Here is a 27,903-nt window from a genome sequence, read left to right as displayed (position 1 = left end):
TTACCCCTGAGAGCTCCCCAGGGGTCTCTGCTGACACCTTCATTGTCTATTTCTAGCCTCCAGAACCTTAAGAGAATAAATCTCTGTTATTTTTAAGTCAGTTCACAGTAATTGGTCTTGGCAAGAGATCTAAATACAGCTATGGGAAACTCTGTGGAAAGAATCAGACTAGAAGGAAGTCACTCTGCAATGTGACAAGGTACATTTTATTGAGGTGCTGCAATTATTCAATTTTTTAAAATAAATCAATGAAATGACTTTGCTGAATTTTCCAAAATGACTACACCATACTTTTAGCATCCAACAACTTGCTAAAAAAATTAACTTATTAAATCTGCAATTAAATTATGTTATTACTAGAATTTTTTAATTAAAAAAATATACCTATCTGAGAAATCTGTAGTCCACCTCCAGACCCACAGAAACATTTATATGTGTTTATCCAGGGCTTCAAATAGTTTAGAGTCAGGAAGATGGAGACATTCCTCAGCTATCTATTGTCTCCAAATTCCTCTTTCATAAGAATGGGATGAATCTGTCATTATGATTTCCAAATAACTCAATAAGTCACTGGAGAAGCTCCAAAGGCCAAGTCATCAAGGATGCAAATGACAGGAGTTCTCCTGGGTACCTGATTGCAGAACAAAAGACTGAGAAATTATATTATCAGAGTAATTTCAGAGTGTCATTGAAGAAAGAAAACACCTGCATTCTTTTAATAAGTCCCCTGGAGGCCTAATTCCTCAGCACTCAAACTTGGAGGACCCACACTGGGTGTTACAGGAACGCATAATGAGCCCGTTTTATGAATTGTGAAAGCAGTTTTTGCATCACCAAGTAGTTTACCAAACATAAAATCAAATAACACTCTCATTAAATGCCTTCCAACAGCCAAAAGTGCTTGCGCCTGTTTGCAACGTGGTGTCGGGGTTGGTAAAGCATCTGGGAACATAAATTTAAAGCTTAGGTCCAAAAACTGGATAATGACCATCGTGTTTACTTTTATGCTTCACGACTTAAAGTTGACTCAAAAAGGGATGAGCTATAAACATCCTCTCTTGACTGATTTCTTTTGTGAAGGTTTTCTCTAGGAAACATGCAAATGGCATTTCTGTACACCCTCCCTTTCAGAAGTCCCCCAGACTGTCTAGTTTAACAACAAAGCCATAAACAAGTTGGGTGAAGTCCCCTTTAATGTACCTGGGTATCATTAGAAAAATGCAAGGAGCCACATAATGGAAATTACATTCTGTTTGATTCAATGTCTCACCTGTCACCACACCCTGTGATGTTATAGACTTTCACCTTTAAGAGTCTGGCCTTAAATAAACCAATTAAGTCAGAATTCCCAGACACCATTCATTCTATGAGACAGCAGTCAGATCTCCTTCCAGACCACTGAGAAAATAAGACTGCTTTCCTCAAGGAATGAATTTCATATTAAGACCTGGAGAGTCAAAATGCCAAAGCTAAGCATGCTCTGTTGTTTACAAAAGTTGTAATCTTGAGGCCTGGCTTCAAATCTTAACTTTGCTACTTACTACCTGTGTGACTTGGGGCATGTCACCCAAACTCTTGGACCTCTGTTTCCTTATATTTAAAAAGTAAAAGACAATTCTCACACAAAACTAGTGATAAAGGAATGTTTACAAAAATATAGAGAACTGATGAAACTCAACGAAAATAAACAACCCCATCAAAAAATGGGCAGGAGAGCTAAAAAGACACTTCTCCAAAGAGGAAATGCAGATGGCCAACAAGCATATGAAAAAATGTTCAATATCACTCGTAATAAGGGAGATGCAAATTAAAACCACAATGAGATACCACCTCACCCCAGTGGGAATGGCACATCTTCAAACAACCAGCAACAGGTGGTAATGCAAACTAGTACAACCACTATGGAAAACTGTTTGGAGGTTCCTCAAACTGCTAAACATGGAGCTTCCCTACGACCCAGCAATCCTACTCCTAGGTATCTACCCAAAAGACACAAAAACACTGATTCAAAAAGATACCTGCACCCCCATGTTTATTGCTGCTTTATTTACAATTGAAAAAACATGGAAGCAGCCCAAAAGCCCAAAGGTAGATGACTAGATTAAAAAGATGTGTTACATATATACAGTGGAATATTACTCAGCAACCAAACAAAAGAAACACATGTCTTTTGCAGCAACATGGATGGAGCTGGAAAAGATCATGCTTAGTGAGATAAGCCAGAAAGAAAAAGAAAAATACCAGATGGTTTCGCTCATAGCAGGAGTATAATGGACCAGGCGAGAAAATAATAAGAATAATGAACAACCATATACCAGAGACATTTTATGGGGGTGGAGTGGGGAATGGGATCAAAAATGATGGGGGGAGGGAAGTGCACTGGACTATGGTGATGGCACATGGGTGATTTGGTGATGGGAAGCCCACGGGGATTACAATTGATGGATGGAAAAAAAATTGTAAAGAATGATGTAAAAATAAACTATTATAGGCCCTCCCTGGTGGTGCAGCGGGTTAAAGCACAGCACAAAGAAGCTTAAGCCACTTCCGCATGAGTTCGATCCCCACCTGCCCCAGAGGTGACCACATGGCGAGGCAGACCTCTCGACCTCCCTGCTGCTCCCCTCAGCAGTGTACTTCGTTGATCTGCCTGTTCTGCTCCCCACTCTGTCTCTGGTAAATCCTCTCACCCTCCGCATCTCTGGCCTGTACCCCAGTTCTGTACGAATAAATAAATCTTAAAAAAAAAAAGAAAGAAATATCTAAAAAAATTAAAAATTAAAAAATAAACTATTATATATAAAAAAAGGAACCCTCCCTACCAAGCTCTGCCCTGTGATTTTCTTCTTTTGATTATAACTTGTATCCTTTCACTGTAATAAACCTTACTCATGAATATTAAAAAAAAAAATGAAAGACAAACACTTGCTCAGAAATTGCTGAGGATGACATGAGGTGTCAAGCACATAGTAGGTCCTCAACAAAGCTAGTGTCTTTCTGATTGCATCTCCAGATAGGGAGGCTTCAGATGTTTATATGGTTTGGCTCAGCACAGAACTCCCTACCAAGTGACAGTTTAATTCTAATTTGTCATTCATACCATCTTTCCAGTTGTGCAAATTCACTCACTTGCTCCACTTTCACCTTTGGATAAGTCACAAAATCAGATATCAACAACAACCAACTAAGCACAATGAAGCAAGTCAGGTATAATACAATAGGGAATGGTGGGGATTATGGAAAAGATGAACACCCATGTTCTATGTAAAAAGAAGAAAGGAATATAAGTCATGAGTTGCCAGGTACTTCTACTTTTCCAGAGGAAAAAAGTACTTAACCTCAATTTTTATTAAAAAAAAATGTTTTGTTTTTACATCATTCACTTCACTTAAGGAGACCATAAGGATACAGAGCCCAATCTACTAAAGCCCATCCCACCTGAAGTATACTTGTCCCAGTGTAATAGGATGATGAGGGGTGGGAGGTGGGGGAGAGGGGAGGTTCCCGACTCCCTGCTTTACCCAAGGGAAGGTGAAGCTGAGCAGGGAGGAGGGGAAGCTGGAGGAGGAGACTGGAGAAAGAAGAAAGGATGGAGAGCCAAGGGTGAGACCTGGAGGAGGCACAGAAAACAGACTTGTGAAGAAACTGCGCTTGCTTCTCCATCTTGGAATTTGCACCAGGGACTTTTGGGACAAGAAAACAGACACTTGAAACAGCTGTGGGTGAGAGACCCATGGGGAAGTTAACAAAGGCAGCGTTTATCTCGATTTTGATTTGGCTCTTTTCCTCCCAGACTTGTCTGACCCCTTTGCTCCTTTCCTAGGATCTCGACGTGTCCCCCCCCCCCCATCCCCGACCCCCTGTGCCTTAGTCTGAAGGTGCCTTAGACTTGTGATAGGCTTTTGGGCCTTTGAGGCCCTACTTTGGGCCAACTAACTGTTTGTCTGTGCATTTACCCATGAGGGGATGGGTAACTATAGGTGCTAGATTTAAGAAACTATTCTTTCCCTTCTCTGGTCTTGCATACTAATTGTATTAAAGTTCCTTCCCATTAAAAGTCTTATGCACTAGAGTGTGTTTTGACTTGACGCAGCAGATGGCAGAATCTAATTAAAGTGGGCAGGTTTGGGGTTCCTGAGGTGCTCCTCTCTCTGCCCAATAACAATTTTACTTCTTTTCCAGTCCTGTTTCCATTAAATGTTCTTGCAAGGACAAACATAAAGGAAGCCCACAGTACATGCCATGCACAGTGAGACACATTACATGCAGTATCCCATTTAATCCACAGAAGGCAAATTATATTATTCCCATCTTTCAAATAAGAAGACCATGTTCAGAAAGGTTAAGTCACTAGTCCAAGGACACTCAGCTATTAAGATACATAACCAAGACTATAATCCCAGCAAAAATTGTCTTCAAGCTTTCCCTTTAACTGTAACAGGGTGGTCCCCAGGAAAAGGGGAAGTTCCAGGTTCCCTGCCCCACCCAGAAGTAGGGTGGAGCTGAGGAGAGAAAAAGAGAGAGGAGAAGAAATCTGAAGGAAAGAAGGAAGCAGGATGGAGAGCCAGAAGGAGACCTGAGGAAGCCACATGGAGCAGCAAGCATTTGAGGAAGAAACCGTGCTTGTTTCCTGACCCTGGACTGATTAAGGCAGATGTGGGTGAGATACCTGTAGGAAGGTGACTATGGCAGTGTTTATATTGATTTTGATTTTGCTCTTTTCCTCCCAGATTTGTCTGGCCATTTCTGACCCTTTTGCATGGGTCCCAGCCAGAAGGTGCTTTAGTCTTGTGGCAGCTTTCAGGCCTTGCTTTGGGCCCATCCCTTCTGGGTCGACTTTTGCCCACGAGGGGATGGGTAACTTCATGTCTTTGATTTAGAAGTTATATTCTTTGTGTTCTGTATCGTATATTCACTGTATTAAAGTCCCTTTTTCTTAAAGTTTTATATGTTTTGTCTTGATGCAACAGATAGCAGAACCGATTTGGAGCAGGCAGGTTTGAGTGTCCAGTGGTGCCTCTCACCCTGTCCTGTAACATAACCACTCAATTATAATGTTACCATATAAACCCCTATAAGCTTCCTAGAAGTTTTTATGACACTGGCTGGAAATGACACATTCTCCCCCAGAAGTCACCCCTGTGGCTTTCCCATTCATAAGGTGGGTAGACTCCCTTTGATCTCAAAATGCTCAATGATCTGGGAACCACTCCCTTTAGGGAATGTTCCTCTCTCCACAGGGAAATCCCTCTGGGCTACTCATTAATGGAGGAGTTAAAGGATAGCCTCTGAGCTTTTTGAGCCAAAGATCACAAAATAACAAATTAACTAGATTCTCCTTCATCTTACCAACCTTTAACAACAGAGCATGCATATAAGGAAACAACCTTTCAAGTGAAGGTGGGCATCACCTTTTGGAATAAAGACAAATAAGATGTATTTTCAAAAAAAAAAAATGACTGTCATTCATACTCCTCCGTGTTTTCTCACTATTCATCAGGCACAAATTGTCACTCAGAGTGATTAAACAAGAATAATTGCCAGGTTGCTATACAAGCTGAGATGTTTCAAAGTTTCAGCTCCAAGAACACACAAATATACACAGTTAAAAAAAAAAAGTGGGAATGGAAATTGGCACCATCTTTTTGAAGGACAGTTTGGCAAGCACTCTTAAAATTTTCAATGTTCATTTCCTCTGACCTAGCAATTCCAATTATACTACAGAAATAAACCTGGGTAAATATATATAGGTACATTATAACATAAGAAAAGCTATTGTCACAGAGTATATACTGAGGAACAATGGAAAACAAAGTGGCCATGAACAGAAAAACTTGATTCAATGAAAACCCTTTACAGGATTTTAAAAGTTAATAAATGTATTTGATATTTTTGCCCGTTATTGACTTGCACGGAAAGGTTCCTTGAAAGCACTTTTTATGTGAAAAAAAAAAGTTTTAAAAGACCAAATATAAGATGAATATTTTCTATAAAATAATATTAATAAACAGTAACGTGATTGAATCTTGGAAACTAAGCACCAAGCCATAAATAGTATATGTTTCTACTTGTGGGGTTGGCAAACTTTCTGCACAGGACTGTGTAGTAAATACCTTCGGTTTTGTATGTGATAAGGTCTGTCTCAACTACTTAATTCTGCTATAGCAAATGCAGAAATAATGGTATTAAATAGGCATGATTTTGTTACAATAAAATTGTATTTATGGACTTAAATTTTGTATAATTTTATGTACCACATAACATTATTTTTCATTTTTTCCCCCAATCATTAAAAAACTATGAAAACTGGGCCCTCCCTGATGGCCCAATGGGTTAGGATGCAGTACTGCAAGCTAACCACAGCCTATTCGGTGTGAGTTCGATCCCTGGTCCCAGAGCCAATCTACATGGTGAGGCAGACCTCTTCTGACCCACCCGCTGCTTCTCTCAGCAGAGTACTTCATTGATCTGCTTGTTCTGCTCCCCACTCTGTCTCTGGTGAATCCTCTCACCCCCTTGCACCTCTGGCCTGTACCCCAGTTCTGTATGCATAAATAATACTAAAAAAAAAAAAAAAACCTGAAAATTATTCTTAGCTAGAAGGCCAACTGAAAATAAGGAACAGGCTGATTTCATCCCATCTGTATTTGACTGGTCCCTGCTCTAAAAGTTATTGCTAAGGCGTCTCCCTCTATGCTGTGTTATGTTTTTTATATGTGCATATATCCATGTGATTCTTAAATTTTTTCTAAGGGCCATGTCTTATTTCAAATCAGAAGCAACAATACATTGTTTCTGATTTATTGGCAACAAGTTATGTTTTCTTAAAAGAAAAACCACAAGGTGCCTCAGATTCCATTAGACTATCAAGTGCTAATGACACAAGATGAGCCACCCAGCAACCTTCTTAGCTGCTACATAATATTCCCTACTTTGAGGATGGCAGGGGTGCCTGTCTTCTCTATGTCTCTCTAACACACACAAACTCGTTGTTCCTTTTCTTGACACATCTGTTGAAAGCGACAGAATGTTCCTCTATCAAGCAAAGTAATCTGTGGAAATTATGTCTTAACCAAATCACAACTGATTAAAGGAAAGCAGGCCAGCATTGACCCAAATTATAGCCCCACCATCAATGAACACAAATATCTAGGACAACTGAGGAAACATGCTTTTCAAGGCACAGTCTTGGTTGAACCAGTGAGCACTATCTCTAGAGTTTTAACAGGGTGGTCCGCAGAAAAAGGCTTCCTGCCCCACCCAAAGGAGGGTGGAGCTGAGCAGGGAGGAGAGGACTCTGGAGACTAAGGAGGAAGGAAGATGGATGGAGAGCCAGAAGGAGACCTGAGGGAAGCACATGGAACAGAGAGGCATGTGAAGAAGCAGCTCTTGTTTCTTGGTCCTGGACTGGTCCAAACAGACGTGGGTGAGAGACCCGTGGGGAGGTTCACTATGGCAGTATTTATCTTGATTTTGATTTTGCTCTTTTCCTCCCAGACTTGTAAGGACCATTTCTGACCATTTTCTATGGGTCCCCGCTGGAAGGTGCTTTAGTCTTGTGGCGGGCTTTCAGGCCTTGCCTTGAACCAATCCCTTTTGGGTGGACTTTTACCCATGGGGGATGGGTAACTTTGGGTGCTTCATTTAGAAACTATATTTTTTGTCTTTTCTATATTGCACACTAATCATATTAAAGTTTCTTTCCATTAAAGATCTTATATGTTTTGTCTTGATGCAACAGATGGCAGAACCTATTTAGAGCGGGCAGGCTTAAAGGTTCAGGGGTGCCTCTCTCACTGGTGATTCTGGTAAAAGAATCACCACAAGTGGCTCAAGCATCCTGCAGGCAAAGGCAGGTACTGTCCAGGGACACTCCCCTCCCGCCCCCCTGCATAATTATATTGACCTCACAAAGCTACCACTGCCCTGGGCTTTTCGAGTCAGCTGTTTGTGAAAGTGCAGCTCCAGGAGGCTTGTTCTGAAAGCCGGTCTTTTAATGCTGAGTAAAATCTACATTTATCAGCAAAGCTGAAATGTTAAAGGGATTACAAGGAGCTTAGAATCCACTGGCAGTTCATTGATCTAGTCTCACAAGTCTCCTCTCAACATGCCCTTTAAAACTGACTTTGGTCTGTTCCCTGGTTCTTTGGTGGCCTTTGATTTTAGCACCATTTTCAACCAGGTTCAAGACGGTTCCTCCAGCCTGATTCCCAAAGCTTCTCAGTCACTATTCTTCTAAAACTAAGAGAAGCTACTTGCAAATTCCCTCAAAGAGGTTCCCACAAACATGTTCTGTGAGTGGTCAGAGAGTAGATTTTTTGGCTTTTTTTTAAGGATTTTTTTTAAGATTTATTTATTTATGCATACAGAGCTGGAGTACAGGCCAGAGGTGCAGGGGTGGTGAGAGGATTCACCAGAGACAGAGTGGGGAGCAGAACAGGCCGACTGAAAGTACACTGCTGAGGGGAGCAGCAGGCGGGTCAGGAGAGGTTTGCTGCACCATGTGGATTAGCTCTGGAGCCAGGGATGGAACTCACACTGAAGTGGCTGTGACCAGCTTGCAGTGCTGTGTCATAACCCGTTGTACCACCAGGGAGGGCCCGATGTTTTGGCTTTGTGGACCATAAAGTCTCCATCACAACTACTCATTTCTACCACGATAGCACAAAAGCAGACCCAGAAAACATGGAAACAAAAGGACATAACTGGGAATTTAGAGCACTTTACTTATTGACACTGAAATTTAAATTTCAATAATTTTCGCATGTCACAAAACGTTCTTTTGGATCTTCCCCAATCATCAAAACTGTAAAAACAACACTTAGCTCATAGGTCACACAAAACAGGTGAGGTGAGGGTTTGCCTAATAGGCTATATTTTGCTGACCCTGGTCTAGAAATTGCTATTCAAAGCATGGCCCCCATCAGCATTAGTAGCAGCATCACCTGGGAGCTTGTTAGAAACACAGACTCTTAGGCAACCCCTCTCAAGCCTATTCAATTAGAATCTGCATTTGAACAGACCCCCTGGTAATTCATATGCAAGACAAGTTTGAGAAGTCCTAGTCCAGAGCACAGAATTTTGAGGTGAGACAGGATTGGAATATCATTGACCAACTGGCTGTGGAGACCAATAGGCTGTAGAGCCTGAGGTGATTATCTAACCTCACTGCTACCCTGATCAGTGAAGAGTAAGTCCCCACACCCATTTCCAAGGACTGTTGTAAGTGGAATTTGTCTGGTATTGAAAATGTTTTTTAAAATGTTTTTTAGAGAAGCTTTTTTTTTAATAGTTTGAGAGACAAGATCATTCAAGATTTACCAACTCCAATCACTTCCTGAATCTAACAGACCACCTCAAGTATTTGACATCATCTTTGAACACAGAACCAGAATGCTGAAGACCATGGCAAACTGGGGTTCCCTTCCCCCAAAGGGAGATGTCCTGTCAGTTACTGTCACATAGGAAAGTAGGCTAGATGCCCCCACATCTTTGGATTTTTCAAGAGAAGTTGGATTGGAAAGCTGGATTTTCATGTTAGAAAAAGCCCCCTTATTTAACACACTGTGCACATCAAAGAAACCCTATCCACCTGCTGCCTGAGAACAGAGGGTCTGGGTTTGAGACCTGAACCTTGGAATAAAGAAGTCACAGGAAGCCAGCCTGAGATTTCAGTTGAGCCTAGCAGGGAGATCTTAGCCAATTATTTAAGGACCCTGAGCTTCAGTCTCCTTCCCAGAAAGATGATTCTATGTACCTGATTGGATCTGGTGAGAGTGAACTATGTCAAATGTGGAGGCACAGCTCTGGATAAGGAAGCACCCGTCCTGTTATTGCTGATGCTGCTTTGCCATGGCGCTTTCTATTTTTGTTCAGCAGTAGCTTGGCATTCCGAAGGCACAGCTTCACTGTAATAATGCTATTTTTCTATGCCTGCTCAAACTTTTTGCAAACCAGCAGCCCAATTAAGCTCCTCTCGGAAAAGTGGCGCACAGTGGCGGACACTAAGTACTCTTACTAATGATGCTGACTTGCCCATGAAGATGTCTTCATCTTCTTAATGAAAAGCCAGCCCCCACAAGCCTTCCCCTAGCCTGCGTGGAAATGCCACTTCTTTTCAACAATGTCACCCGCAGGGAACAGAGGCCACTTTTGCTCCCCAACTGACCACCACGGCGTGTAAAACACTTTAACTGGCAATTGTAGCATTCTGTTCCTGAGACAAGGAACTCTTAATGATTTTTTTTTTAATTCTCAAAATGCCCACATTTGCCACTAACGATGTGGCTAAAAACATTTTAAATGGGAAGTATGATCACTCAGGGAATTCTCCCTGTGATGTAAGAGTTGTCCACAGGCTCTTAGAGATAACACAGAGGGAACCCCAAAGCAGGAGAGCATTTAACACCCACAGGGTAGGTGTTTTAACAGCACCTCCAACATGTGCCTGAATTACTAGGCTCTTGTGAAGGTGCAGATTCTGATTCAGCGAGTCTAAATCAGGGCCTGAGATCCTGCATTTCTGGCAAGTGCCCAAAAGGTGGCGGGACTGCTGTCTGAACCCACTTCTGGGTTCAGGCCTCATCACTTCTGCTCAACTGTCACCTCCACAGACTCCTTTTCTGACCACCTTATCTAAAATGTAATTATTTGTCCAATGAGGACAGGAATCCCGTCTATCTTGTTCAATGCTGTATCCACAGAACTTGCAGAACGCTGGGCACAAAGCAGCACACACTCAAATATTTGTTCAGCAAAGAGCTCCCATTTGCCAGCAGAGGGGAGTGAAACCCAGGGAGCCTAAGTCATTTGCCCAAGGTCACACAGCTTGTCAAAGGCAGAGCAAGACACCAGCCCTGCACTGTCTGAACTTCAAAGCCTGGTCTCCTTAGTACACCAGAGGAGAGCAAAGTTTGTTTACAGCAGGCTTCCTCTGTTCAAGTTTAGCACCTTCATGCTGAGAGGCAGGACTTGGCTCTGTTCTGCATTTAAGAGAAGCCTGCTGTGTGGACAAAGGACTGGGGGGCAGGGGTGGACAGGGGCTGTGTGGAAGCAGAGAAGCCAACTAGGAGTAGTCATAATTTAGGAGCCTTGGTACTCGGAGTATGGGAAACTCACTCCTTGTCCAACCAAGGGCTACCTTTCAATCTGCATCAGCCTTTCCGTAAAGACAGGATCCTCTCCCCGGGCCATGGCTGCCCATCAGGGAGTAGAAAGCGAGCAGGATGAGGACTTCAAACTGCCCAAAAGAATAGCGTGCCACAGCCAGAAGTAGCTGTCCCTCTTCTCCAAAAGGTCACCCAAAAGCATGCCCATGGGGGAACAGGAAGGAGCCATGGTAAGGAGCTGCTTCCTTTCCAGCAAGGGTGAGCCTGCCATAAAAACCCCATTCATGAAGCCAAAGGGAAGCCTTTCTGCTGCTTTGGGGAAACTGCTTCGGCATGAAAATCCATCTCAGTCTAATGAAAGGGTCTCTTTCCAGAAGAAAGGCTCCATCACCGACTAAAAGAAAACGCTTGTTTTCCTGTCACAAAATGAGCTGGGTTAAAATGGCCTAGGGTTGTCGAAGAAGCTGTAGTCACTCTTATGTCCAGTGTGACCTGGACACTCAGCTTCCTCAGAGATGCTCCTGATGTTTCCCCCTGAGCAGCAGTGTAGAGAAAACAAAAAGTAATCAACAGATGTAGCTAATAGAACTGTGTACCAGGTACGGGGCAAGCAATGTGTTTTCAATAACTCACTTCAGCCCTAAAGTGGCGCTGTGAAGGAAACACCATTATTAATCCCACTTAAGGGTTAGGGACACGGAGAACCAGAGAGATGAAGTGACTGACCAGATGGCAGGGGTCACGCATAACAGAAGATGGGGAGCCAGGCTTCACCCCACATGGTGTGAGTACTCCATAGGCCTCTGATCAGAAGACAACCCAGTGGTTTTGGGATAGGGGAGGAAGAGGAAGCTTGAAATCACTCTGAGTGCTCACGCTGCCTTTCCAACCCTGGTGGATGGGGTACAAGATGGATCAAAGAGGAAGGGAGCAGCGGTTCTGTTGCACCGATTTCACTTACAAAATTAGACTTCTACACCTCCTCCCAAGTCTCTCCCACTTTCCCATTCGAACACAATCCCAGGGCACACCGATTTGGGCTAAAAGGTTGGCGGGTGCCGTATGTCTGCCCATTACATATTCATAAGGTCGCCTGGCCTCGCCTCTGACACCGAAGTTATTAAATGCTCAGGAGCCATAAGGGCTGCTCGGTGCCCTGAAACAAAGGCAAAGAGGCTGCCAGACCCATGTGAGTCAGGAACAAAAGCCTTTAATTTCTGAAGGAGCTAGTTGGGGTTTCCTTATAACTGGGTGCCCAGCACACAATACCAATTGGAAGAAAGTAGAAAAAGCACATACAGGGGGGATGGGAGGGGGACGAATCAAAGCAGACTTTTCTCCCCAGTATCCAGAAATATCCCTCTTCAAAGGGGTAGATGAGTGTCAGGGAAAGGGGAGAAGATGCTCTAATCAGAGAGAGAGAATATGTTAAGATGTTGAGAATTTCCTCCTGTCATTGGTTTTTCTTTTTCCTGAAGATGCCAAGAAGGTCCCGCCTCTTCTCTCTACAACACAAAACTGAGAGCCTGGAAGTCTGCACCCCAACTTTTCCCAACCAGAGCCCCAGCAGCCAGATGCACTGGGAGGGCACCCAGATCCCTTGTCTCCCAAACATAATCATTCCAATCCAGCCTAGGGCTGCCTGGAAGTCAACATTCACGCACATTAATAAGAAACATCTGGCCACTGAAGAGAGTTGACACAGCGCAGGCGGGCAGTGGTGGATTTGTGGTTGGGACCCAGAGTTACGGGGGCTGAATCGAAAACACAATTGGAAAACACCAGCTAATTCAGGGAATTCTACCCACTGCCCTGTAGCACTAGGAAACACTGCCATGCCCACATTCAATGACTTGGGGCCAAGTGACTTAGATACAAAGTATAGCATAAGGGACCCCAAACTCCCAGATCAGGGAAATGCAGCCTAAAGCCAGCTCTCCTACACCCCCCAGTGTCTGGCCACCATGTCCACCTTCAATATTTGTAGCAGATGTAGCACCGCTCTTAAAGGAACAGCTTTTGCATTCTTTCCATGTGACTTACAAGTGAGATTTAAAAGGGGAAAAATGTGTGTGTGTGTGTGTGTGTGTGTGTGTGTATCCCTTACCCCCTTGCAAGGCCTGCCTTTGGGGACTGGATTTAAAGCATCCTACCTCCATTTATGCAAGGCGAACCCTGGACACTGGTCACCACAGGCATTACACGGCTGGCCTCTCTCTATCCGCCCCAGTCCGGTCAACTTCAAAACAAAAAAACAACACAAGCGTGATTCCACCACTGGCTCCCTCCAAAGTCCCATCTGTGCCTCAGGCAGAACAGCCGGCCCCTCCCATCCCACCTCTAGGTTTGACTCAACTGTTTCTTTCTGATGTGGGGGACTTGGGGGCCGCCACTGTCATGCCCAACGGGTGGCTCCCACAGGAGGAAGGTGTGCAGACTGTCTCTAGCATGGGCATCAAGCCCTCAGGAAATGGCCATGGCTGGGGCTTTGTCTCCCCCAAACACCTTGGTCATGGTTTTCTTAGAAACAAAAGCAAGACCTTTCTGTTCCCCTGAGTCCCTAAGGAAATACTTGCTCGCTGGCCTTGAGCCAGGCTGGTGCTCCCAGGAAAGAGGTGCTCCCAGACACAGGACACCCCAAAAGATAGCCCCAAAGTCAAGACCGCAGCGAGGGCTCCAAGAGACTGGACGCTAGAGCTTTGGTGCAGGGTTCCAATGTGTCTTAAGGGAAGACTAAAGGAAGGGACTTCCAGGGGCGCCCCAGACGGTGACATTCAGGGTCACGGTTTCCCGGTGTGGCTCTCAGGGACTCAGGACTTAACCCCCTCCGCGCCTCTCTCGCGCGGGGCCGGGACGCGCCCCGGCCCGCGGGGTCGGCTTACCTGGGGCCACAGGTGCGCGGCCGCGGGGCGCAGGGACACCAGGCAGGGGCGCTCGCAGCGCGACGAGGGTACCGGGATATCGGCTCTGCTCGGGTGGGGGACACTCACCGAGCGACTGGAGAGTCTTTTCCGGGAGCTCCGGCTGAACATGGCCGGGCGCGTCCTGCAAGCAGCACCGTCGGTAGGTCAGTCTGCACCACGGCGGGGAGGGCGGGTCGCCGGAGCCCGCACCCGTGGTGGCCGGTGGCCAGGCTGTCTCTGCCGCGTAGCCCCCGCTCGTTCCGGAGCGCACGCCCGCCCCTCCTTCCTCGCCTGCGCCTCTCGCTCTCCAGCCCGCAGGTCCCTCCCCTCGCCCGGCGTCCCCCCCGCCCTCCCTCGGTGCGCCCCGCGGTCCACGGGCTCTTCCCATCACTCCCCCGCACCATGCTACGCCGGCTTTCTTCCTTTGCAGGCTTCCTGGCCAGCCCACTGGGGCTCTCTTTTTACCCTTCACCTGGACCCACCCCCAAAGTCTGTTCCCTCACCCTGACCGCTGAAGTTAGTTGCTGGGACTACTCCAAAGACCCGGCTGCTGTAGCTGGGACAGGGGGTGGAGGAGATGGAGGTGGAACTTTCTTTAATTAAGATAATTCACATACAATAAAGTCCATTCTTCTTAGTACACAGTTCTGCCAGGTTTGACAAATTCTGTCTGTAGCCACCATCAACAGTCCTATCACCCACCAAATGGACTTTTTGCAGAGTTTTTAACCTTGGATGGTGTCTAGTTAGCATTCCCTAAGTGTTGGTAGTGGAGCAGGAAGTGTGCCCTTAATTTTACAGCGCCAGGGACAGAATTCATGTTCCTTACATCACTGTTCACAAGCTTTGATGTGCCAGGGCCAATGCCTTCATTTCTATTGCCCCACCACCATCACTTCCCAAATTAATTGACCACTTTGTAGACGCTATCAATAATTTTAAAGGATAGTAAGAGTCCTTATCTCACTTTTTTTTTTTTGAGAAAAATGAGCTGAAACATGTATAGTCATTATACACGTTCTAACAGACAGAAACCAGGGGCTCATTAAAGATTAGCTGTCAAAAAAAGAAAAAGGTTACAAGCCTGAGAGGTGCTGAATGGTGTCCACTTATCACTGATGTTTTAGCTCAAATACAACCTCCCCTGAGAGAACTTTCCTGACCCCCCATAGCAATGGCTCATACATCCATACCATACTGCTTGTAGCAGACATTGAAATGATCTTGTCTACTTACTCATTTGCCTTCACTCAAACCTGACTCATCTCAGTAGCTTTAGAGTCTATAATGGTGCCTGCAAATCCTCATAAATATTTGTGAAAGGGAGACATTTTTGTCATTGTCGATAATTTTCCTGGTTTAAAATGTTTTATGAGACCTGGAACTTGAGTGCAGGAAAGCTGCTTCCCTGGGTCACACAGCCCATTAGCAGCAAGGTTAGTCTGCCTCTGCCCCAAATTCAAGAGTCAGGTGACCCAGCTAGTTTCCCTCTCTTCTCTGTACATTACCCCTGTATCAGTATTAGCTGATGATCTTGGTGCCATCAAGTAAGGTTTGGTTTGCATTCCACACCAGAATTAGGATAGGGAATGAGATTTTGCCTGGGTCAAAACTTACAGGAGGCACCAGCAAACTCAGTAATCAAGATAAAGAGATTTTTTTTAATGCAAAATTTTAAAGAATCAAAACTAATGCCAAAAAAAAGTTCACAGTGAACAGAATATCAACAATTTAAATAAAGACAGATTCCTGCCCTAAATGTGTACAACTAGCTTCACTCACCTACCCTAGTCCTACTAACCCAAGTAAAAATCCTCCCAAATCCAGGGACTTAAAGTGTCTATTTCCCAGAACCCTCCTCCCTCACCAGTAGAGGGTATGCTTGCCATGGGTGATTGCCAGGCTTATTCATCTCCTTATTTACCGAGGCCTTGCGCAGGAGCTAGAGTCATAAATGTTCAACAAACCTCTGTGAAGAGACTAAATAGAAGGGGGTAGGGGCAGGGAAGCAAACAAAACCTAGTCATTACCTGCCAAGGCAGATGCTCACCTGGCCACTCAGCAGGACTACAGCTACAGCACAGCCAGTTCTGCATTGCAAATGCCTCGTAGCTGCAGAATCCGGTAGGGTCCACAGTGTTCATATTGTGAATATCACTTGTTGGCATTATCATTACGAAACATTTTTAGCAAAGGTCAGTAACACCATCAGTGCCTTACAAGTTCCTAACAGATGGGAAGGTTGTATTTAGAGGGAACAGCACCTTTTTCAAAGCTCTGAGGAATTACCAGGGCTAGAGGCAGGAGTCCAGCCTCATAACTTGCTGGATACAAGTAACTGGTGAAGGATGCAATGGGAGAGATGCCCCTAGGGACATTCTTTGGGGGCTTCTGGGCCTTTATCTTTCTTTCCTTGGCCAAAAGGAGATGTAGATGTAGTGCTATAAATGGTCGCCATGAGTGTCTGAGCAAGTTTCCTGCACCAGGTTCAAGTCCACCTCACAGACAGGGCATCAAGGTGTACACCCCACTACGACTAACAGGTCCCTCTTGCTGGGTGGGCTTGTTCAGTCTCATTCTCCCAGCTGGAGTCAGTTTTCCATGGACTATACTTGAGGTTCATGTGTGAGAAGCAGTATCTTATCTATTCAGCAGCCATTTTATCAGGCTTAGAAAGATAAAGCTGAGTAACACAGGCAGCGAAACCCATGCTTGCTGTAGGTGAACAGTAGGCAATTTTATTTTGCTTTATCACTACATTTGTCCTTCACAGTCATTTTGATGTATGCCTTTTCCTCATTTCTCAAGGCAACCCAATTACTAATGGAACTAGAAGAATTCATATGATCTGGAGTGCTTGTGCACAGCACTATGAAGTGGAAATGCAACACCAGTGTGATCTGGTCTGAAAATAAGTATCAACAAACTGGAAAGAAAATCAAAATATTAAAATGGATTAATAGTGAAAAGATTGTTTTTGTTTTTGTTTTTCTTTTTCTTTTTAGCTTTTAAAATATATCTCCGGGCCCTCTCTGGTGGCACAACAGGTTAAAGGACAGCAGCATGAAGCTATCCACAGCCACTGCAGCACAAGTTCGACCCTGTTTGGGGGTGACCCACATGGCATGGCAGACCTCTCCTGACCCACCTGCTGCTCCCCTCAGTCATGCATTTCACTCGATCTACCTATTCTTCTCCCTACTCTGTCTCTGGTGAATCCTTTCACCTCCTGCAACACTGGCATGTAACCCAGTTCTGTATGCATAAATAATCTTTTTTAAAAAAATAAAATGTATTTCCTGGGCCCTCCCTGGTGGCACAGTGGGTTAAAGCATAGTACTACAAAGCTAAAGCCACATTAGCACGAGTTCAATTCCCGGCCCCAGAGGTGACCTACGTGGCGTGGCAGACCTCTCCTGGCCTGCCTGCTGCTCCCCTCAGCAGTGTACTTCGTCAATCTGCCTGTTCTACTCCCCACTCTCTGTCTCTGATGAATTCTCTGCACCTCTGCCCTGTACCCCAGTTCTGGATGCATACATAAATAAATCTTTTAAAAAAATGTATTTCCCATGATGAACATGTGTTAATTTTATAATCAATAATGCAAAATTACCTAAATTTTGAAATGTACCCCTATATAACAAGGAGTTGCTTTTTCCCTCTTTGCCTCTATATGCCTGGCTTGTGCATTCTGACTTTTCTTTTCCTCAGATAAATCTGTTAAGCAGGTGAGGCCTCTGGTCCCCTGTCTCCACACACCTGCAGGAAACCCTACATTGTGTCCACACTCTGCTTTCCAAAATAGGACGAGAACTCTCTCCAGCATGGCCTCCAAGGTGTAGGTTTTCCTGTTAATACTAGAGACAATTGCCACGATTGCAAAAGAGGTAAAATCTCCCTGAGCAGCAGCCAACACCTAGAAGCCCCATCAAAGCATCTCTCTAATCAGAAAACTACAAATGATATTTTGAAAAAAGAGCATGTAAAGCCACTGTTAATGAGGGAGTTGAACGGGATGACTGGAGAGGTGCTTTTTTCTGAGTGGGGAGACCGCAGGAGCCTTTTCTTCACGATGCACACTCTTCCATAGGCTGCAAATTGTCCTGCTGGAGCATGAATCTGACATGAGAAAACTATGAGAGAACAAGAATGAAGAGACAGTGTTGGTGGGCTAAGTAGTTCACAGGACATCAGATCTTCTTAAATCCATCCATATACTTAAAGCAGTAAGTATTTGAAATGATAAAAGGTATTATATTAGCTGCATGTATGAAAGTCCTAGAGTTCTGCAAAGCCACTGGTCCACCTTATTCTAAAAGTTAAATTACAAAAAAAGCACAAAGAGATGGTTAAAGGTTTATCTTGACAGTTGTTTCTAAGAGGGAAAAAAAAAGCAAAATGATACAGGTATCTAACATTAGAGAGCCCGTTGAGTAAATAAAGTATCTTCTAATGGAATTCTGCCCAGATATTAAACATTATAAAATAGAGCTTGGAAAAATTTGTGTGCCTATTGTTCCACTTGAAAAGCAGGTTACAAAATAACAATATGAATTCACATTTGTTAAAGATTGTTGGTACCTTTTACACTTTCAAAAATATACATTTGCTGGAACATTTACAGTCCAGTGACTATAGTAAGAAATATTAGAGGTCATGATTATTTTGAGGGGTTAGATTTCAAATGATTTAATAATAATGATTTCTTTTTTTGCTCCTCCAATTTTTATAAAATGAATATGTGTTCCTTGTATAATGAACAAAAAATGAAACATATAAAAAGATTTTTCTTTTTTTTTTTTTTTAAAGATTTATTTATTTATTCATACAGAACTGGGGTACAGGCCAGAGATGCAGAGGGTGAGAGGATTCACCAGAGACAGAGTGGGGAGCAGAACAGGCAGATTAATGAAGTACACTGCTGAGGGGAGGAGCGGGCGGGTCAGGAGAGGTCTCCCTCGCCATGTGGATCTCCTCCAGGGCAGGCAGGAATCGAACTCATGCAGAAGTGGCTTAAGCTTCTTAGTGCTGTGCTTTAGCCCACTGCGCCACCAGGGAGGGCCCAGATTTTTCTTTTTAAAGATCTAGAGGAGAATGAGGTATCCAAAGTGGTAAAATATGGATAATTTTCAGTACCTATATATTTTCACTTTCTACATGTGTATTTTTGTTGTTGTTGTTGTTGTTGAAGATTTATTTATTTGTACATACAGAACTGGGGTACAGACCAGAGGCTCAGGGGTGGCGAGAGGCTTCACCAGAGACAGAGTGGGGAACAGAACAGGCATATCGCTGAGGGGAGCAGCCTGCGGGTCAGGAGAGGTCTGCCGCGCCATGTGGATCTCCTCTGGGGCAGGCGGGAATCGAACTCATGCGGAAGTGGCTTTAGCTTCTCAGTGCTGTGCTTTAACCCGCTGCACCACCAGAGAGGGCCTGTGTATTGTTTTTAATTAAGAAATGCTTCTACATTTGAACTATAACTGAATTTTGTATAGGCATAAGTGGGGTCTCTTCTTGGTGGTGTGATGGCTTAAAGCATTAGACTATATTGCTACCTCAGCCAATGGAGCTGAGGAGGGAGCAGGGAGCTGACCCACACAGTGCTGCAGACCTCTCCTGACCCACCCACTGCTCCCCTCAGCAGTGTATTTCAGTACATCTGCCTGTTCTGCTCCCCTTCTGTCTTTGGTGAATCATCTGACCCCCCTCCCCCCCCACACCTCTGACCTGTACCCCAGTTCTGTATGTATAAACAAATAATTCTTTTTAAAAATAAATATGCATAAATGGCTTATAAGACAAATATTAGTTTTTTGGAAGGGAAAACTTCAGGTTTCATTTCTCTGAAAATTTCTAAGCTTTTTCCCCCTGATGACATATATATATCTTTTGTAATAACAAAAAAAAATGTTTTTTGTTGTCCCGCTTTCTTCTACTTCCTTCAAGCTAGACACTTAGAACTTTATAATACTATGTTCTGGGTTTCCCTATACTCCTATAACAGGACAGGGTACCAAATTGACTTTTTAATAATCCCTTTCACTTTTGTTACAAAGTACATTCATAAGAATCATACTGGAATCCAAGACTCACAGAAAGTGGAAACAAATGATTGCTGAGCTGATACCATTTGTCTAACATCCTAGACTGGAAAAATAGGTGGATCCAGACAAAAAAAAAAGCCCAATCTTGCTGTCCAGGTCTTGATTCCTTACTGCCTTTGGGAATAGCCCCCGATTAAACCTCTCTCACTTTCACTCACACACACACACACACGCGCGCAACACACATACATACATACCGTGCTAGTGTTTGGAAACCTCATGTGTCCTAAGGTGGGGAGCTGGGTGTATACCAGGAGATTCCTTTTAAGTTATCCAAAGGTGCGTTTGAAGGTCCAACTTGTGTCTAAGTTAATCAATTTCAGGAAGGTGAGTGACATCCACTCCCTATTTGGTTTTGCCTGTGTTTCCATATTCCACAGTCTCTTTTCCTCCTCACTTACCTCTCAAGTGGCTGCTTCCTTAGATCACCTCAGCTCATTGCTGTATCATCTTCCTGTAGTGGCTGGGTCCTTCTGTTGTGCCTTCTGTCCAACGAATAGAAACCATGGGCCCGAGAGAGGAGTTTGCTGGCACTCATTTTCTTTGTCCATGTGTATTTCAAAAATACATAGTAACAGGACTGTTTAAAGCCCAGAGACTGTACCAGGAAGAAGAAAACAGGTCAGATTGTTTGGAGGGGTTAAATTTCAAGTGATTTAATTTGTTTAGTTTTTGCTCCTTTAATTTTTATAAAGTGAATATGTATTCTTTGAATAAGTTGCAAGAGACCTCACACAAATAAAGCGGTTGGTTTCCACAGACAGCCCATATTTCTCCTCAATTCTAACTAAAAATAAAGTCTCTCCCTCTCACTCACACACACGCACACAGACTTACTTAATGACCTCTTTTCTCACCAACACCAAGAATCATTCAGTGGTTTTCAACCTTTCTGTTGAACCTTTATGGTGGCAGAATTTGGGAGGACTCATTTGAAGGGATGAAGGCAAGAAATCAAGATAAAAATAAATAGGTCAGCAATCAGGACAAAGCAGTTGCTCCCAAAATATAAGAACCTGCTTGTCTTTTTCTCTTGCTCTTTAACTCTAAGCAGTTAGGAAAGAATAGTGTCTCTTAAACTTGGCTATACATGAGGAATGACTTGGAGAACTTTAAAAAAATCCCAAACACCCAGGTCACACCCTGGACCATTTAAAACAGAATCTCTCAGGGGCCCTCCTTGTGTGGAGGTGCAATGGATTAAAGAGCAGCACTATTAAGCTATCCACAGCTGCTGCAGCAGGAGTTCGATTCAGGCCACAGAGGTGATCCACATGGTGCAGCACACCTCTCCAGACCCATCCACTGCTCCACTCAGCAGTGTATTTCAGTCAGCCTGTGTGTTCTGCTCCCCACCCTGTCTCTGATGAATCCTCTCACCCCACCCCTGTACCTCTGACCTGTACCCCAGTTCTCATATGCATAAATAAATCTTTTTTTTTTTTTTTTTTTAAGCAGAATCTCTCAGGGCATAGCCCAGGTATCAGCATTTTGTGATTCCAGCAGGCTGTAGTGAAGCAGAACCACTGGCTGCATCATCCATTAGGAAGACACTTCTCAATTCAGCTCCTTTGGCTGTAATTTGCATCGGCCATGCCTTATTCTCTTACCAGAAGCTAGACCCAGCTTGGCACTGTGGGAGGGAGAAACCCAATCAACATCCAGGTAACGGTGTATAACATATACCTAGCCTGAGTGCAGGTTTCTAGAAAGCCTTGTGTTTGCTATGCCCGGATCTAGGCAGCCAAGCGTGGAGCAGCTGGGACAAAGCCAAAGTCTGCTCCAAAGAAGTATAAGACTGGGGGGAGGACAGGGATGATGATGGAGGAAAATCCCCTTATTGGCTGTGTGCACAGGGATTTAAGGGAGAGATGGGTCTTATGGGGATTGTTCAAATGAAATATTGTACTGTGTCTGATGTGGCCCCACCCAAGATACCAGGAATTTCCCATAAAACCACAATATTCACAGATGCTTGGCATGCCTAGATCTTAGTGAATCCCAGAAGGGGGCTGAGTTTTGTGTCAAAGCTGGCAAAGCACCAGCTCTGAGCTGGCTTCCTGTGACAGGAGGCAGGCTACACCTGGTTCAATCACAACAAAACTAATGATGCTCATTGGTCTGAATCTGTTGGTGCACCTGTGATGGGCTCAGGGCTCCCTGATAGATGCCCAGTGGACTGAGGCCTGGTTAATGCCACCAGCCAATGGTGACTCCTGTACACCAATGACTGTCGTTCAATAGCCCCTGCAATAGAGGACAAGTAAATCCACAATGTTAAGGAAAGAAAGAGCCTTCAGTTCCAAGAACAGCATGGATTTCACATCTCTCATTTATCCTTGGCTCCTCAACAGACAAAGCGCTTCAAAGCCTAAGAGCTAAGATATCATTTCAGGTGATACCGTGTGTTTTTGAAACAACGTGATCAAATGGATTTGATTTTTCAAAGTTTTAACCAACTGGCTTCTCTTACCTGCAGTTTCCACTGGCTTTCCCACCCTCCAAATCTAGCAGCCTCCCAAAACCAACTCAACCTAATATCTTGATAAGACCGATTCCTGATTCTTTCCAGCTGGGAAAGCCGCCTCTTTTGTCTTGCCTGGCAGTTCTCAACCCTGGCTGCATGGAAAATTAACCCAGGGAGGTTTTTTTCTCTAATATGTCATGTCTGGCCCCATCCCAATCAATTAAATCAGTATTCCTGTGGTGAAACTTGACAGTGGATAGTTTTTAAAGCTCTCCTGGTGGTTATAAAGTGTAGGTTGAAAACTCCTAACTCATCTTTCTCCACGATTTCCTTACTGTCTGCTTAGATTCTCTTCCTGTCTGCCTGCTCTGTGTTATCTTAACCCCATATATCTCCAAGGAGGTCACACATCACTTCTCTGTAGGTAACAGAAGAGCGGGACCAACAGAACAAGGCCTCTAATTCTCTGCTCTTCAAAGGTGATGTCAGCACAGAGGGCCTTACAATTACCTGGAACTCATTTAAATTGCATAAGCAGATTCACTCAGAATCTGCATTTAAACAAACCCTCAGGTAATAAGAATGCACATTGAAGTTTGAGAAGCACTGTTCTAATTAACAAACAAGCCCACATCCTCTGGACAGGACCACCCTGAAGTTTTTTCTTGATTTGCCAGAGTGGAGTTTATGTGCTACAAGCCCTCAGTCCCTCCCGGTACTGATTCCGCACCAAGTCTTGTTCTAAATGCTTTTGTGGTTATAGGCTCATGTCATCTTGGCCATAGCTCTCTAGGGCAGGTTTAATATTATCCTGAAATGAAGGAAAACAAGGCTGGGACTGATGGGGAAAGGAAGTGCTGAACCAACTCTACAGATAGGTTTTGTGGGCTCCACCCCCACCCCAGACATCACACCTACAAATCCCAGCATCACCAAGGCGAAGCCTGCTGGGACCTGAGGGTGGAGTTAAGAAGTTAGGTTTGGATATAAAACCAGATAAGTGGATGGGGCTGGGGGGGCGGGGTTTGGCCTCTTGGCTTGTGGCTTATCTCTGGGCTTTTCCCTGGCTTTCAGCATGCTGCTGGGGTTCCAGTCAGTGGAACTCATAGGACCCATTAAGCAACTTCGCTCTCTCTCTCTTTTTTCCCTGAGTCATTCATTTCTCTTTATCTAATAATAAATAAGATAAATAATCCTTTATTAACCTTTTTCTGTTTGCCTGCAGTTGAATCCCATAAGTCCCTTTAAGCGTACAGATGAGGACCCGCAGTGGGCCCACACAACTCAGTGTGAATTGGGTTGCCCTGTAGCAGGAGTGCTGTGACTGGTCCAAGCTTCTAAAGCATAGATTCAGGATTTAGGTAGCAGTCTTAGGCTCCAGAGTCGGTGCCTTATCCTGAGTCAGGTGTCACTGCTGGATACTTGGTGGTAGACACAGCGAGGTGGACATAGTTGCCAGCATGAAAAAAATGAGATCTCACGACCTCCATGATGTTGTCAACTAATTCACCTCAACAAAAAAGACTTAAAAAAACAGGAGTCACTGAACTTCCCCAGGACACTGGCACACAGAGGAGAAACAGCCTGTGCCACCCTGCCTTCCTCGCTGGCACTGAAATGAGCAAGATCCCCCTGCTGCTGACCCAGAAGAGACGCCGGTCGTCTTGCTGAAGCAGGGAGTTGCTGTCTCACCTTTGAAATGACCAAAAGGAACAGAGAAGTGATGTCTCCCGATGGCCACAGCTTGTTTGGGCCTTTCTTGGCAGAATCTTCCTCCTGGGCATGGAATTCATTTCTTCTTCAGAAGAGAGTTGATCTCTTGAATATTAAAACTTAGACTTTTCTTTCTTGTTCTCTTTTTCTAAGCCCCAAATCATCAAACCAGATGGGCTGTCTCTGTTAACTATGGGACACAACTTAAATGCTGGTAGAAGACAACTGGCAGTGAGTTTTGAACAGAACTGAATGATCCTGCCTGACTTACTCCACTGTCATCTCTCCAAACTGTTAAGTGAGCACTACTGACACCTTTGACCACAAAGTCACTTCTTGCATCATGTATACAGAGTAATCAGTGCCACAGATGAACTAGGTTGAAAGCTAGGCTCAATTCAGCAGCAACTTAGCATTCTTTGATATGACATGGATGAGACGTAGATAGCTCTTGTTTTCATAAAAGTGGTCGCCAGGACACGTGTGTCGGTTAGGGCACCCAAGCTAGTCAAACAGTAACTTTCTGTCCAGAGAGAGCTATTGAAGGAGGAATATAGAGGAGCCAGAAAAGGGATCGGGGGGGGGGGGGGGGAAACTGTAATAAAGTAAAAACTCAAAATCATCAGGCAACTATAGATCAGACATTCTGTTGGGAGGAGGAGAGAAAAGGATCAGGACAGGGGTGGGAAGAGCTCAAGGGACAATGGTGATGGTGCACAGGTGAATTAGTGGTGGGAATGTCATGGGGAAGCCATGCATTGTACAAAAATGAAGGATGATGTAATAAATATATTTAAGAAAAACACAAAGAGCTATTGATTTTTTGCTTAAATCACAGAAGCAAGAAGCAGTGGTGGAGGTGGGGAGCTTACTCCACCCAGATAGTCCTGTGACTCTTCCAACTTCCACATCTGTCATCATCCAGAATCGGGCTGTTTACTATTACAGGTATGATTTAAAATTATTAAAAGTAAAAATTCCCTTTCTCAGCCAAACTGGCCACATTTCTAGTGCTCATGGGACTTGAAAGTAATATACTGGACCACGCAGAATAGAAACTTGACATCGTTCCAGAAATTTCTATTGGACAGCTTGCTCTAAACTGCAGGATCCTTGACTAGTTTGTGTGCTTGCCGTAGGCAAGGAAAAGGAGAGAGTGTAGAGGAAGTGTTCAAGTCAAGTGTGGGAACTTTTCCCCAATTCCATCAGCAGAAACTCAAGACCTGGCCTAGCTTACTGCAAGGCGGCTGGGAGCTGTCAACCAGCTTTGTGTCTAGAAGGAAGCCCAGAAGCAGAGATATGGGTGAGCTCTTAGGCAGTCTTTCCCAAAGGCCTGATCAGATGTGCAATTTCTTGTGCTTCTAGGAACCAGCCAAACTCATAATTATGCTTGGTTGTTGCATATATTAATTCTTCGTTAAAAAAAAAAAACAATTAAGGTGCAGGAAATCCTTGACAACAGAAAACCACTTCACTTAATAGAGAAAACCTCATGGCATTCATTTCATCAATGGCAGACCATGTGGAAAAGCTATTATGGTTTTATACTCTGAATTGGGGTTGGCAAATTTGTTCTGTAAAGAGCCAGATAGTAAATATTTTAGTCTTTGCAGTCATGCAGTCCTTATTGCAGTAACTCACATGCTGCAATTGTAATGCAAAAGCAGTCACAGCTGAGCAAATATGACAGTATCTCTGTAAAACTCTATTTACAAAAACAGCAGGTGGGTAGAATTTGACCTATGGGCTTAGTTTACTAACCTTGGTTTGTTCTCAGTCTTTTACCAGGTCCTCTTCACTTTCTTACAAAATTATCTTCATCTGCTAGTCACCCCCTCCCAAAAGGGATGGTAAGAAGAAAAATGGGGCCTCCCTGGTGGTGCAAGGGGTCAAACCTCAGCTCTACTAAGCTATCAGCAGCCACTGTCCTATTAGTTCGATCCCAGGCCTGGGAAGTGACCCACATGACATAGCAGACCTCTCCTGTCTCGCCTCAGCAGTGTATTTCAGTCAATCTGCCTGTCCTGCTCCCCATTCTGTCTCTGGTGAATCCTCTCACCTCCTACCAACCCCTCACCACACCTCTGGCTTACATCACAATTCTTATATGCAGAAATAAATAAACCTTTAAAAAATTGGAGATAATGGGCACATGCATAGAGTCAACATTCCTCTGTGCTAAGCACTCTGCTGAGTTAGTTAAATTTCATTTAATTCTCACCACCTTTTTAAGATTTTGTGATTGTCTCCATTTTACAGATGATGAGCTGAGACACAAAGAGCTTAAGGGACTTGCCCAGTGTCACATATCAGGTAAAAGGCAAAATTGGGATCAAAAGCCAGGTATCACTTTTGCTAGTGCTGAGATTCTGTCTCTGGTATAGGCTTCCCTGCAGGTCACTGGGTGAAGGGTTGCTTAACAGAACCCCTACCCTCCCATGTGGGAGTCAGTAATGTATCCATAGACAACACCAAAGAGTGGGGAAAGAATTATTGACATCAACTGATGGTATTTATTTGTGAACACCTATATCACCTCAGGCAGAAAGGCTAGAAGAATGATGAGGTCTCTAAACTATATGGGGTGGTGGGTGAGTATTCTATGATTTTGCAACAGGAACTGGGAACATCACTATTGTGATGAGCACAGGTCTTCTAGTTTGTGACAATGGGCAATTTTGCCCGTCCCCTCCCATTTTGTATTTGAAAACGGGAATCTTGTCTTTAATGTCAGGTGTCTTTTCCTCCATTCCTAGCTTTTTACGGAAAGAAATGCAAAAAAGGGACTTCAGGTAAAGAAAAATAGGTCCAAGTTGAATGGAAGAAAGAGAAAGGTTTTGTTTGTTAGACCTTCACTGGGCTCTTCTTTATTGTAGAAAGCCTGTTGTAGACACATCAGGGAAAGCGCAGCCAGAGAGCAACACCAATCCATGTAATTGTGTTGCTGAAAGAGAAGGGGAGGTAGAAAAGGGACTGAAGAAGGCTGTGGGCTCCTTGAAGGGGACTTGTGGAGGTCAGTGAATGAGAAGCTCTGGTAAAACTCAAGGCTATGGGAGAGCCAAGAAAGAAAAAATACTCCAAGAATTGCTGCTGTGGGCTATAAATAGGACCCTTCAGCATCCTTTGGGGACAGCAGCTAAAGCCAGGTATCTAATGTAATTATTTTGTTTTTGCAGATGGGACTCTGCTGAGATTGGGCCACTATGGCTTATACCAGCAAATGACCCCATTTTTACATCTGACCTCATTGGAAGAATCCAAGTTAAAACAAAAGGGTATGGTAACAGGCAGAGCTTCAAAGGTGGAATGAGCTAGCTCAGGAGAGCGAAATTCTCCTTCTCAGAAGTACTCATGTAGCCATCGTTTGTGATAAAATGAAATTGATGAGTTTACAGAAAAAGAATTAGCTAATCTGACCAAACATCAAAAAATCAGAGATTTGAGTGGTCACAATCTCGAAGCTCTTCTTCTTCTTCTTCTTCTTCTTCTTCTTTTTAAATAATGATCAGGAGCTTGGACCCTTTACAAAATATCTCTCAGGGATTCAGAGGTCTGGGAACCAGTGATGTCGAGAGTAGGTCAAGCTGACCACTACTGCTCTGCTAAGT

This window comes from Condylura cristata, unplaced genomic scaffold (genome assembly GCF_000260355.1).
Source record: "Condylura cristata isolate star-nosed mole 26May11 unplaced genomic scaffold, ConCri1.0 scaffold00004, whole genome shotgun sequence".
Lineage (NCBI taxonomy): Eukaryota > Metazoa > Chordata > Mammalia > Eulipotyphla > Talpidae > Condylura > Condylura cristata.
This window is presented reverse-complemented; position numbering follows the sequence as displayed.